This window comes from Lepus europaeus, chromosome 1 (genome assembly GCF_033115175.1).
Source record: "Lepus europaeus isolate LE1 chromosome 1, mLepTim1.pri, whole genome shotgun sequence".
NCBI classification, from domain to species: domain Eukaryota; kingdom Metazoa; phylum Chordata; class Mammalia; order Lagomorpha; family Leporidae; genus Lepus; species Lepus europaeus.
In genome coordinates this window covers 132,349,198-132,361,576 of record NC_084827.1, presented here as the reverse complement: position 1 = coordinate 132,361,576, position 12,379 = coordinate 132,349,198, and positions in this window count along the sequence as shown.

Genomic DNA, 12,379 nt, shown 5'->3' with positions numbered 1-12,379 from the left:
CGAGAATTGTCTTAGCTACCAGTATAGTATGGATTATTTGTTGAATGAATGAAGGAAAGTCTTCAGTTTAGTGAGCTACGTGTGTTTTTGCCAAATTCTTCATTTGAAAGCTCAGTAATCAGACTCTGAATTTAGTATTTATTCTTATGGAATAGTTTTGTAGTTTTAAAAAAGAAATTGGAAATGTCTTAAAAAAACTTTGATTTGATGACCTTAGCAGTAAAATAGTACATGATAATGGCTTTACCACATTTTACAAGATTCAGCTGAGAATTTATGACTAGTAGACACTCAGACTTACAGTCAATTAACACCTAATAAACATTTTAAATAAAATAAATCAATGTTATATTTTCTGTGATATTTAAAATCATAGTTGTATTTCATAGATATTATATATGCATTGATTTATACATTAATTTTCAAAGAATTGATTGTGGAGGGTATTAATTTTATGGCCTTGTGGCTACATTTTATTTTATTTTTGTAGATATATATTCTTAATGAGGGACCTCCAATGATCTCACTATAAATGGTATAACACACTTAAAATGTTGCCTTTCCTTTCTTTCCTCCTGCCTCCACCACAGTGACTGGCAAATCAGAACTACATTCGAGTTTCACTGATTGATATGAAGGTCATATACTTTCTCAAGGCTGTATTCAAGCATTGTCCAGAGAATTTCCTGGAACACTTTTGGGCCTACTGGTGTCAAGAAGATGAAAGAATATGACCAAAAATATATTTTCCTAAATTTAGAATCACTATTGGGGATGGGGATTGTCTAGCTTCCTCCAGCATCCTTACATGTGTTTTGTCTTTTTTTTTTTATGGAAAAGTCAGGAATTTGGTCTTGATTATATTATGTCTGAGGTTCATTGATATATTCAAGTGGAGCTATTCAGCAAGTAGTCCTACACCCAAAATTGGAACCCCAAGAAATTATCTGAAGTTAAAAATGTGAACTTGGAAGACATTGATGTCTAGTTTCTAGTTTAGATCTGAAGCTGTAGACAGGTGAAAGAGTGGAATAAAAGGGCCCCCACACTAGCCTAAAATAACTCTATCTAACATCTAACACTTGAGTTTGCGAAGCTGAGTGTTATTACAAAGAGTACAGCCAAGAAGTTGTTTGTTATAGAGGCAGAGGAAATAGAATGTTTGAAGAAGGAGGAGCTGACAAAAAATGTTGAAAAATCAGCTGAGAGGTTAATTTGGTGCTGAATTATTTTACTGAAGCTTGCTCCTATATAAAATAAGTTCAGCAACTCAGATGTCTGATGAATTTGACAATGCAGGTGGGTAATGAGGACAATAAGACATGGACAATAAGGAAAGTTGTTGATTTTAGGTTGATGAGAGATACTTGAATTTTAAAAATTCTGGTGACAGGAAGGTCATGCTAAGAATATTGAACTATTGATACACATTTTGTGCCTACTGTACTTTCTCAGACCCATTTCTATGGAGAAAGCCATACCTTGGCAATCCCTTGTCTCAGGAGGAGGTTGATTCTGCCTTTCAGGATCTTGTTTTTCCTGAGGATTGAGCTCCCTCAGAGGATTACTTTACATTCATAGAAAGTGACTAGAGGTGGGGGAGAGTGATTATATCTAACACATTAGAGGGGGAGGAAGAGTTATAAAAGGTCCTATGACTGACATATATTGCTTATCAAGAGCTCCTCATGTAGCCATTGTGGAATTTGTGTAATAGCTAACGTTGACTGTTAATAATTATTGCCAGTGTGAGCATAATGCATGCTATTTTTTTAAAAAATTCTTTAGAAGTAACTGCTACCCTTGTTCACCTTGTAGGACTAGGCTGGTCAAAGAGTAGTCTTCCCTTAATTATCCAAATAGGATCTTTAATGTTCTGTAAAATTCATCTGTAGTTTTTCTCTTTTTATTCTCCATATTGAATTATAGACATTGCATCTTTGATTGTTCTTCAGTTATTCAGAATATCCTGCTTTTTTGTGTTATATTTGTCCAATTAGTATTTTAAGGGTTACTCTAGACTAGCAATTGAATATTCAGTTTTCTATTTTTGAGCAGTAGCCTTTTCTTGTGCTGTGTTGCTAACAGATATGAAAGAAATGTTTAGTTCTTGGAAGAGACTAACCAAACTCCAAACAGCTGTTATCAGTATTCTCTAATTATGCATACTATCTTGCATTTTGAAGTTAATGAGCTAATAATTTGCTTATTTAGCATCATATCTTGAGGCAATTTAGTTCATCTAATATTTAGAACTCCATCTTAATATATCCAATTGTTTTTCTTGGACATTAACAGTATAAACAGAGATTAAGGCTCCATCTATAACCTGAATCATACAATTTAAAGGCAATTTTGAAATACCTATATGTATATGTTTTATTGTATACTATGTAATGATCCATTACCTTCAGTAATTTGGGAATCATGTGTGTATTTGGGATTCATCTCCTTTGCAATCTTTAATTTCCATGTGGGACAGGTGCATGTCACACTGAGCACAATATTCACAATGACACACAGTGTCTTAAAAACAGCAAATGCTCAATTAGATTTATTGAATCAATTTTTAAAATTTATTTAAAACTTGATCTGTGCTGTACATAGTCCTTGTAGCTGCTTTCACAATTTCCAAAGTAGTTTGTTTGCTGATCATACTTAGAAACCTACTTGATAGACTGCCAAAGGAAATTTCTAGACACAGAGAAAGTTTGGCTGTGTAAACAGCAGCCCTCTGCTTTTTTGTGCATCCTAGAAAGAAATTCAAGAAAGGAAACAGCAATAACTAATCAACTGCAAATATGTTTTAGAGATTTTAGGGAAGGAGAACTCACTGGCCATGGTGCAGCTATAAGGAGTTCTGGGAAACGTTTGACAAGAATATGTTTGGATCAAACAAGTCTGTTATACAGAAGACCAATTGCTGTAAAGGTAACCTAGACAGGAGATTTACTCACAGAGGACTGCTATTTTTAAAATATAATGGTAAAACTTATTTTATTTAGTATGATATTTATGTCACCCTTGAGATTGTTGCCAAAGAGAAAGGCCACCCTGAACCGCTTGAAAAGATAGCTCTGTGTTATGCTGTTTTCTTCACTTGTCAGTACATAGAACAGGTAACAGCACTTGCTGAGAGCAGGGCCCTGCTAATATTTTAAATATCATCTCACATTTTATCTTTGGAAAAATTTCTGCTCGGAAACTTATAATACTTCTGAATGAAGATGAGAAAATTGGAGCTCAGGAATGCTAACAACTCTAAGTCACATAGCTATAAATCGACTTGGATTTTGATTGCAGTTCACTGAAAATCAGAATTTCATCATTTTTACATTATGCCACATTGGCTAAATAGACACAGAGCCATCTCTATCCGTCATTAAAAATTACCACTGATATAATAAAAGAAGTAAATTACTATATAATAGCTAATGTCCAAGCAAGTTTATTTTAGGAATGAAAGTGTTATTTAATGTTAAATTTATCAGAATAATTTATTATATTAGCAAATTAAAGTAGAAAAATCAAGAAGTTATATTGCAAAGTGCCATCTTGTACATAAAGCACTTGACAAACATCAGTAGTGTATAATCTTGATGAAAACCCATAATAAAAAGGAATTTCCTAAACAACATTAAAATTCATAACAGTTTTTCAAGTATACCTAACAGAAAATTTGTTCATGCATATTTAAATGATTCTATTCTGGAGAGAAGTTGGGATAATTTTTATTACTAGTATTATTTAGATAATTTTTGAAATTTCTCCCAGATGCAATGTGCCAGGTAGAACTAGACCAACTAAATAACACAAAGAAAAAGGATAATATCACAATTATTCTCAGATGAAAGGAGTTCACTTCTAGAAAATTCAACTAAAAATTCATTAAAACAATAAAGATAAATGTCATAAGGTGACTAATTCAAGACAGATAAACAGAACTCAATATTTTTCCTTTACACTAAAAATAATGTTAACAAATCAAAATTTTAAAAAGATCTCAGTCCAAAGAGTAGCATCAATAATAATTATGCATAAAGATACAAAAAATATTCTGTGTAGAATCAAGTTACTAGATTAACGGATAAAATCAGAATATCAACAATAGGAAAATGATGAACTCATAATAAATTCCCTTAACAGTATAAGGCTATAAAATGATAAATTGTGTACCCAGTCGAGAAAGATATTCATGGTATAATAATTACTAGTATTGTTATGTATTTTCATGAAGAATATGTTTTATATTCTATATTTATTTGTACAAAGCCTATATGCATATATATTACAGAACATTTTCCTCATGTTTTTTCTAGCAGTTCTTAGTAGATACTACATTTGATTCTTTGACCCATTTTGAATTTGTTATTGTAACTGGTGGTAGTTAGAGTCTAATTTCATTATTTCATTATCCATATAATTTGTATGTGAATATCCAGTTTCCCAACACCATTTGTTGGAAGAGATTGTCTTTCCCACATTGTGTGTTATTTACATCTTTGTTTAAAATAAATTGGCTATACACTGGGGTGCTAATTAATGAGATAATTCTGTGAAAATGTTCATTAAAATTTGCTTCATTATTGTTGTATTTATGCTTTTGGGTGTGCATCTTTCCTAAGTGCTACTTTTGAGTAACAGCAAAGCAAAGTTTGCAAGGTCTTAGGAAAACATCCTCAGGTTGACTTTTCCATATGATTATAAAGTACAGTTTTTTAACCACTTTATGTCTTCTACTTCAGTGTTTATCTGTTAGAAACTATAAATATTGGGTAACAAACATAATTATTTTATAATTGTTTATTATGTTTTAATATGTACTTATATACCACCTTATGTATTACTGTAATGATTTTACCTGTATACACCCATCTAACATTCTCATGTTAGTGCATTTATGTGTATGTGTATCTTTGTGTATGTGTGTGTGTCTATGTGTGCACCAATTTTGACAAAGGCTGTATAGAAAATTGTTCTGTGAGCAACCCTAACAGCAAAAAACCAAGTCCTCCTATGAGGCAGACCACTGGTCCTTCTAACTGTTGTGCTCTGAAGCACAAACAGAGGTGTGAAAATTATATTTTTTTCTATGTTAAAAAATAAAATAAATTGGCTATAAACATGTGGATTAACTTCTGGGTGCTTTGTTATGTTTCATTGATTTATTTACTTGTTTTTATGTCAGAAGCATACTGTTTTTGTTACTGTAAATTTGCAGTATATTTTGAAGCCATCTTTGTTCTTTTTGCTCAATTGCTTTGTCTATTTACCATCATGATTTTAAGACGCTTGTTATAGTTTTTTAACTGATGTCATTAAAATTTTTTATTATGTTTAATTGGTATATGATTTTCCTCCCTCTCTATTTCCCACTCTTATATTTAACAGGGATCACTTTTCAGTTAAAATTTAAACACCTAAGAATAATTGTGTGTTAATTACAGAGTTCAACCAATAGTACTAGAACAAAAAAAAAATACTAAAATGGATAAAGATTTACATTGTACATCAACATTCAGGACAAGAGCTGCTCAAGTCACTGTTTCTCATAGGGCCCATTTCACTTCAACAGGTTTCCCCTTTGGTGCTCAGTTAGTTGTCGCCGATCAGGGAAAACAAATGATATTTGTCTCTTTGGGACTGGCTTAATTCACTCAGCATGATGTTTTCCAGATTCCTCCATCTTGTTGCAAATGACCGGATTTCATTGTTTTTGACTGCTGTATAGTATTCTATAGAGTACATATCCCATAATTTCTTTATCCAGTCTACTGTTGATGGGCATTTGGGTTGGTTCCAGGTCTTAGCTATTGTGAATTGAGCTGCAATAAACATTAAGGTGCAGACGGCTTTTTTGTTTGCCAGTTTAATTTCCTTTGGGTAAATTCCAAGGAGTGGGATGTATGCTCAATCGGACTTGCCCCAAATGGTGGAGTTAGAAACGTGCTAGGGGATTCCAATACAATCCCATCAAGGTGGCATGTAACAATGCCATCTCACTAGGCCAAGTGATCATCTTCAGTTCACAATTTATCACACTGATAGGTCTAAGAGTCAAAGGGGTCACACAAACAAGACTAGTGTTTGCAAATACTAACTGATAGAACCAAAAAGGAAGAGAACGGTCCAACATGGGAAGTGGGAGACACAGCAGACTCATAGAATGGCAGATGTCCTAAATAGCACTCTGGCCTCAGAATCAGCACTTAGGGCATTTGGATCTGGCTGAAGAGCCCATGAGAGTATTGTAGGCATGGAAAGCCAAGACACCCTGGAAAAGAAAAAGAAAAAGAAGACCTAAATGAAAGATCTCTGTGAGTGAGATCCCAGTGGAAAGAACGGGGCCATCAAAAAAGGAGGTACCTTTCTCTGAAGGGAGGAGAGAACTTCCACTTTGACTATGACCCTGTTGGAAGAAGATCAAAGTCAGCGAACCCTAAAGGCTTCCATAGCCTTGGCAACTCATGACTAGAGCCTAGGGAGATTACTGACGCCATAAACAAGAGTGTAAAATTGTTAAATCAACAACAGAAGTCACTGTGTACTTACTTCTCATGTGGGATTTGTCCTTAATGTGTTGTCCAATGTGAAGTAATGCTATAACTAGTACTGAAACAGTATTTTTACACCTTGTGTTTCTGTGTGGGTGCAAACTGATGAAATCTTTACTTAGTATATACTGAATCGATCTTCTGCATATAAAGATAATTGGAAATGAAAAAAAAACTTGGTGTTAAATTGGAAATTTCATAGAAAATTAATCAATTCTTAAAAAAATATCATGTAGGATCTCTGTCCTTAATGTGCTGTACATTGATATTTAATGCTATAACTAGTACTCCAACAGTATTTTTTTTACTTTGTGTTGCTATGTGGGGGCAAACTGTTGAAATCTTTACCTAATATATACTAAACTGATCTTCTGTATATAAAGAGAATTGAAAATGAATCTTGATGTGAATGGAAGGGGAGAGGGAGCGGGAAAGGGGAGGGGTGCAGGTGGGAGGGAAGTTATGGGGGGGGGAGCCATTGTAATCCATAAGCTGTACTTTGGAAATTTATATTCATTAAATAAAAGTTAAAAAAAAAATTGGCTGGTGCCGCGGCTCACTAGGCAAATCCTCCACCTTGCGGCGCCGGCACACCGGGTTCTAGTCCCGGTCAGGGCACCAATCCTGTCCCGGTTGCCCCTCTTCCAGGCCAGCTCTTTGCTGTGGCCAGGGAGTGCAGTGGAGAATGGCCCAAGTCCTTGGGCCCTGCACCCCATGGGAGACCAGGAGAAGCACCTGGCTCCTGCCATCGGATCAGCGCAGTGTGCCGGCCGCAGCGCGCCTACCGCAGTGGCCATTGGAGGGTGAACCAACGGCAAAAGGAAGACCTTTCTCTCTGTCTCTCTCTCACTGTCCACTCTGCCTGTCAAAAAAAAAAATTGGTATATGATTCTCTGTAGAATGGATATTTTAGCAGTATTATTTCTTCTAACCCACTAACACAGATATCTCTCCAGTTAATAATGTCCTATTTAACTTCTTTCCTCAATAATTTATAGTTTTCAGTATGTGTTGGTTTACTTCGATCTATGATATAAGTTAAGTCCTGTATTTCCTAACTGACATTCAGCTTACATGATCTATCCATTGATGAAAGTGGGGGTGTTGAAGTTCCCTACTATTATTAGTATTTTTAAAATATTTTAGTTATTTATTTGAGACGTAGATTTATAGACACAGAGAGGGAGAGACAGAGAGAAAGGTCTTCCATCCGCTGGTTCACTCCCTAAATGGACTAAACAGCCGGAGCTGGCTGATCCAAAAACAGGAGCCAGGAACTTCTTCTGGTCTCCCTTGGGAGTGCAGGGTCCCAAGAACTTGAGTCATCTTTCACTGCTTTCCCAGGCCATAAACAGATAGCTGGATCAGAAGTGGAGTAGTAGGGACTCGAACCAGCCCCTATATGCGTTGCAGTGTTACAGGCTGGGGTTTTAACCAGCCAACACCTTCCTACTTTTATTGTATTGTAAATAATCTTTCTATTCATGTGTATTGGTGTTTATGTTAATATATTAGTTGCAAAAATGTGAGTGCATATTTTTATAATTGTTATTTCTTCTTGCTATTTGAACCCTTTATCACTATATAATGAGTTTTTTCTCGTTACAGTTTTTGACTTAAAGTCTATTTTATCTCACATTAAGTATTGCTATTCCTAATCTCTTTTTGCTTCCATTTACATGGAATGTCTTTCACTTTCTGTCTATATGTGCTGTCACCACTGAAATAAGTCTTTTGTAGGCAGTATGTAGGCATCTACGTCATTTGGAGGATTTAATCTCTTTATACTGAAGTATATTATTGATAGGTAGAAAATTACTACTGTGGTTCTGTTGTTTTCTAGATGTTTTATGGATTCCTTTTTCCTTTCTTGAAAGAGAGAGAGAGAGAGAGAGAGAGAGAGAGAGAGGAGAGAAAGAGAATGATAGGCAGAGAGAGATTGATTCCATCCACTGCTTCATTCCCCAAATAGTCACAGCAACCAGGGCTGAGTCAGGCTGAAGCTAGGATGGTGGAACTCAATCTCGGTCTCCCACATGGGTTCCAGGAACCAATACTTGAGTTGGGTCTAATGGGAAACGGAGCTGAGTCTCAAATCACGATCCCATCCTGATATGGGATCTGGGCATCCTAAGCAGTGTCTTAACCACTGTGTCAAATCCTGTCTGTGTCTTCAATTTTTGACAATTTAAACATAATATTATTTGGGCTCATCTTATTGGAACTGAATCTAACTTGAAACTTGAATTTCTGTACCTATTTACATGTTTTCACTGTATTTAGAAAGTTTTATTTCTATTTGATTATATTTTCTCCTTCTTTACCTTCATTAACTTATATGACTAAAACTTTATTGTTCTCATGCTGTTACATAAGTAGTTTGTTTTCTGCATTCCTTCTCATTGTTTTATTCTTTTTCATAACTTAGAATATTTTTAAATAATCTGTCTTTGAGTTCACAGACTCTTCTGCCTATTCAATTCTGTTGTTGATACTTTTTATTTCATTTTCAATTCATACATTATATTTTTCAGCTTAAATATTTCTATTTGTTCTTTATTTAAATTTCTAAACTTTCTTTTAAATATTTCTCAAATTGTTAAGAATGATATACTACTATAGTTTTAATGATCAATGACTTTTAAAATTTACTATATATGAGTGAAATTGGCAGCTTTTCATTTGATTATTGTTTATAGCCAATGCATATATTCCTGCTGAAATAGGGTCCTTTCACTTTTTTTTTTAACTGAACTCTTTATGTAGTGGAGCATTTACCTTTAGACTATAATGTACATTAAACATATGTTTAGTCAAAAATAAAAAATTAAAATTAATCTCTCACTTTAATCACTTATAATTTCCTTATTTTTAAAATTGTTTCCTCATTTTTTTAAGTTCATTGAGTTTCCTTAAAATAATCATTTTGAATTATTTTTCAGGTAGTTTATACATCCCCATTTCTTTAAGGCTAGTCACTAGTACCTTATTTTTGTTCCTTTGACAATGTCATTTTCCCTTGATTGTTCTGGATCCTGTAATGAATTGTTGATCTTTGTGCATTTGAAGAAGTAGGACCTTATTTCAGTCTTCACAGCCTGTCTTTCTCTGGAAAACTCCTGCAATGTGCATGATGTTGGTGTGAGTGAGAAGCCCAGTGCAGATGAAGCCTATGTGGTGCCAGAGTAATTAATAAGCCTAGTGATACTGAGGACTACCTGCTACTGAGGGTGTCTCAGAGTCTTCTGCCACTGAGGTTGTTTTAGCAATGTTATAGGCTAGGAATCTTTGCAATTTCTGGATCTGTATGTACTTATATCTTTCTGGTTTTTATGCCTTTATTTTATTTATGCTTTCTGGGATCTCCATTATACAAGGTGTTTTTTTTTTTTTTTTTTTTTAACAGGCAGAGTGGACAGTGAGAGAGAGAGACAGAGAGAAAGGTCTTCCTTTGCCATTGGTTCACCCTCCAATGGCCGCCGCGGCCAGCGTGGTGTGGCCGGCGCACCACACCAATCCGAAGGCAGGAGCCAGGTGCTTCTCCTGGTCTCCAATGGGGTGCAGGGCCCAAGCACTTGGGCCATCCTCCACTACACTCCCTGGCCACGGCAGAGAGCTGGCCTGGAAGAGGGGCAACCAGGACAGAATCCGGCACCCCGACCGGGAGTAGAACCCGGTGTGCCGGCGCCGCAGGTGGAGGATTAGCTTATTGAGCCACAGCGCCGGCCCATTATAAAAGTTTTATCATGTCCTTCCAATACAATCCCATCAAGGTGGCATGTATCAATGCCATCTCATTAGTCCAAGTGATCAATTTCAGTTCACATTTGATGGCTTGATAGGTCTAAGAATCAAAGGGATCACACAAACAAGACAAGTGTCTGCTAATACTAACTGATAGAATCAAAAAGGGAGAGAACAATCCAACATGGGAAGCAGGATACACAGCAGACTCATAGAATGGCAGATGTCCTAAACAACACTCTGGCCTCAGAATCAGCCCTTAAGGCATTCGGATCTGGCTGAAGAGCCCATGAGAGTATTTTAGGCATGGAAAGCCAAGATACCATGGAAAAGAAAAAAAAGAAGAAGACCTAAATGAAAGATCTCTGTGAGTGAGATCCCAGTGGAAAGAACGGGGCCATCAAAGAAGGAGGTACCTTTCTCTGAAGGGAGGAGAGAACTTCCACTTTGACTATGACCCTATCGGAATAAGAGCAAAGTCAGCGAACCCTAAAGGCTTCCATAGCCCTGGCAACTCATGACTAGAGCCTAGGGAGATTACTGACGCCATGAACAGGAGTGTCAAATTGTTAAGTCAGCAACAGAAGTCACTGTGTACTTACATTCCATGTGGGATCTGTCCTTAATGTGTTGTCTAATGTGCAGTGATGCTATAACTAGTACTGAAACAGTATTTTTACACTTTGTGTTTCTGTGTGGGTACAAACTGATGAGATCTTTACTAATTATATACTGAATCGATTTTCTGTATATAAAGATAATTGAAAATGAAAAAAAAACAAACAAACCTGGTGTTAAATTGGAAATGGCATAGAAAACTAATTAATTTTTAAAAAAATATTATGTAGGATCTCTGTCTTTAATGTGCTGTACAATGTTATTTAATGCTATAACTAGTACTCCAACAGTATTTTTTTTCACTTTGTCTTGCTATATGGGGGCAAACTGTTGAAATCGTTACCTAATATATACTAAACTGATCTTTTGTATATAAAGAGAATTGAAAATGAATCATGATGTGATTGGAAGGGGAAAGGGAGCGGGAAAGGGGAGGGTTGCGGGTGGGAGGGAAGTTTTGGGAGGGGGAAGCCATTGTAACCCATAAGCTGTACTTTGGAAATTTATATTCATTAAATAAAAGTTTAATTAACAAACAAAAAAAAAGTTTTATCATGTCCATTAAGACTCATAGCCTTTCTTCATTCCTTTTAAATCTTGTAACTTAATTTTGTCAAACTTGATTACTTAAAGAGGCCTATCTTCAGAAAGTTCAGAAATTCTTTGCCTTGCTTAGTTTAGACTGTTATTGACCATCCTCATTGTATTAGTATTTCTTTTTTTAAAGATTCAGTTATTTATTTGAAAAGCAGTGTTACAGAGAGTGAGATGGAGAGACAAACAGAGAAAGATCTTACGTCAGCTGATTCACTCCCCAAGTGGCAGCAACAGCTGGGGCTGGGCTAGGTCTAATCCGAGAGCCTGGAGCTTCTTTGGTGTCCCACATGGGTGGCAGGTTCCCAAGTGTCTGGGCCATCTTTTGTTGCTTTCCCAGGTGTATTAGCAGGGAGCTTGATGAGAAGTGTAGCAGCTAGGACATAAACTGGCACCCATTTGTGATGCTGGTGTTGCAGGCTGTAGCTTAACCTGCTACAATGCTGAACCTGCATTTTTTATCTCATTGATTCACTCTTACACTCCAGAATTTCTAATTGTTCCTTTTTTTGTGTGTGTGATTTCTATGTCTCTGTTGATTTCCTCATTCAAATCATGAATTGTTTCCCTCATTTTGTAGAATTTTCTATCTGTATTCTCTTGCATCTTTCCTATTTTCCTTAGAATAATTATTTTGAATCCATTTTAAGAGGCTTGCTATATTCTTTTACATTGTGATCTATTTCTAGAGAGATATTATGCAACTTTAGTGGTGTCATGATTCCTCATTTTTTAATGCTTTTGTGGCCCTATATTGATGTCTGTACATTTGTTGCCTGTCTGTACATCTATTGCAAAAGTCATTCCTCCACATTTTATGAAGTAACTTTCTTAGGTAAAGACCCTCTCCCTTCCCCTCCCCTCTCCTC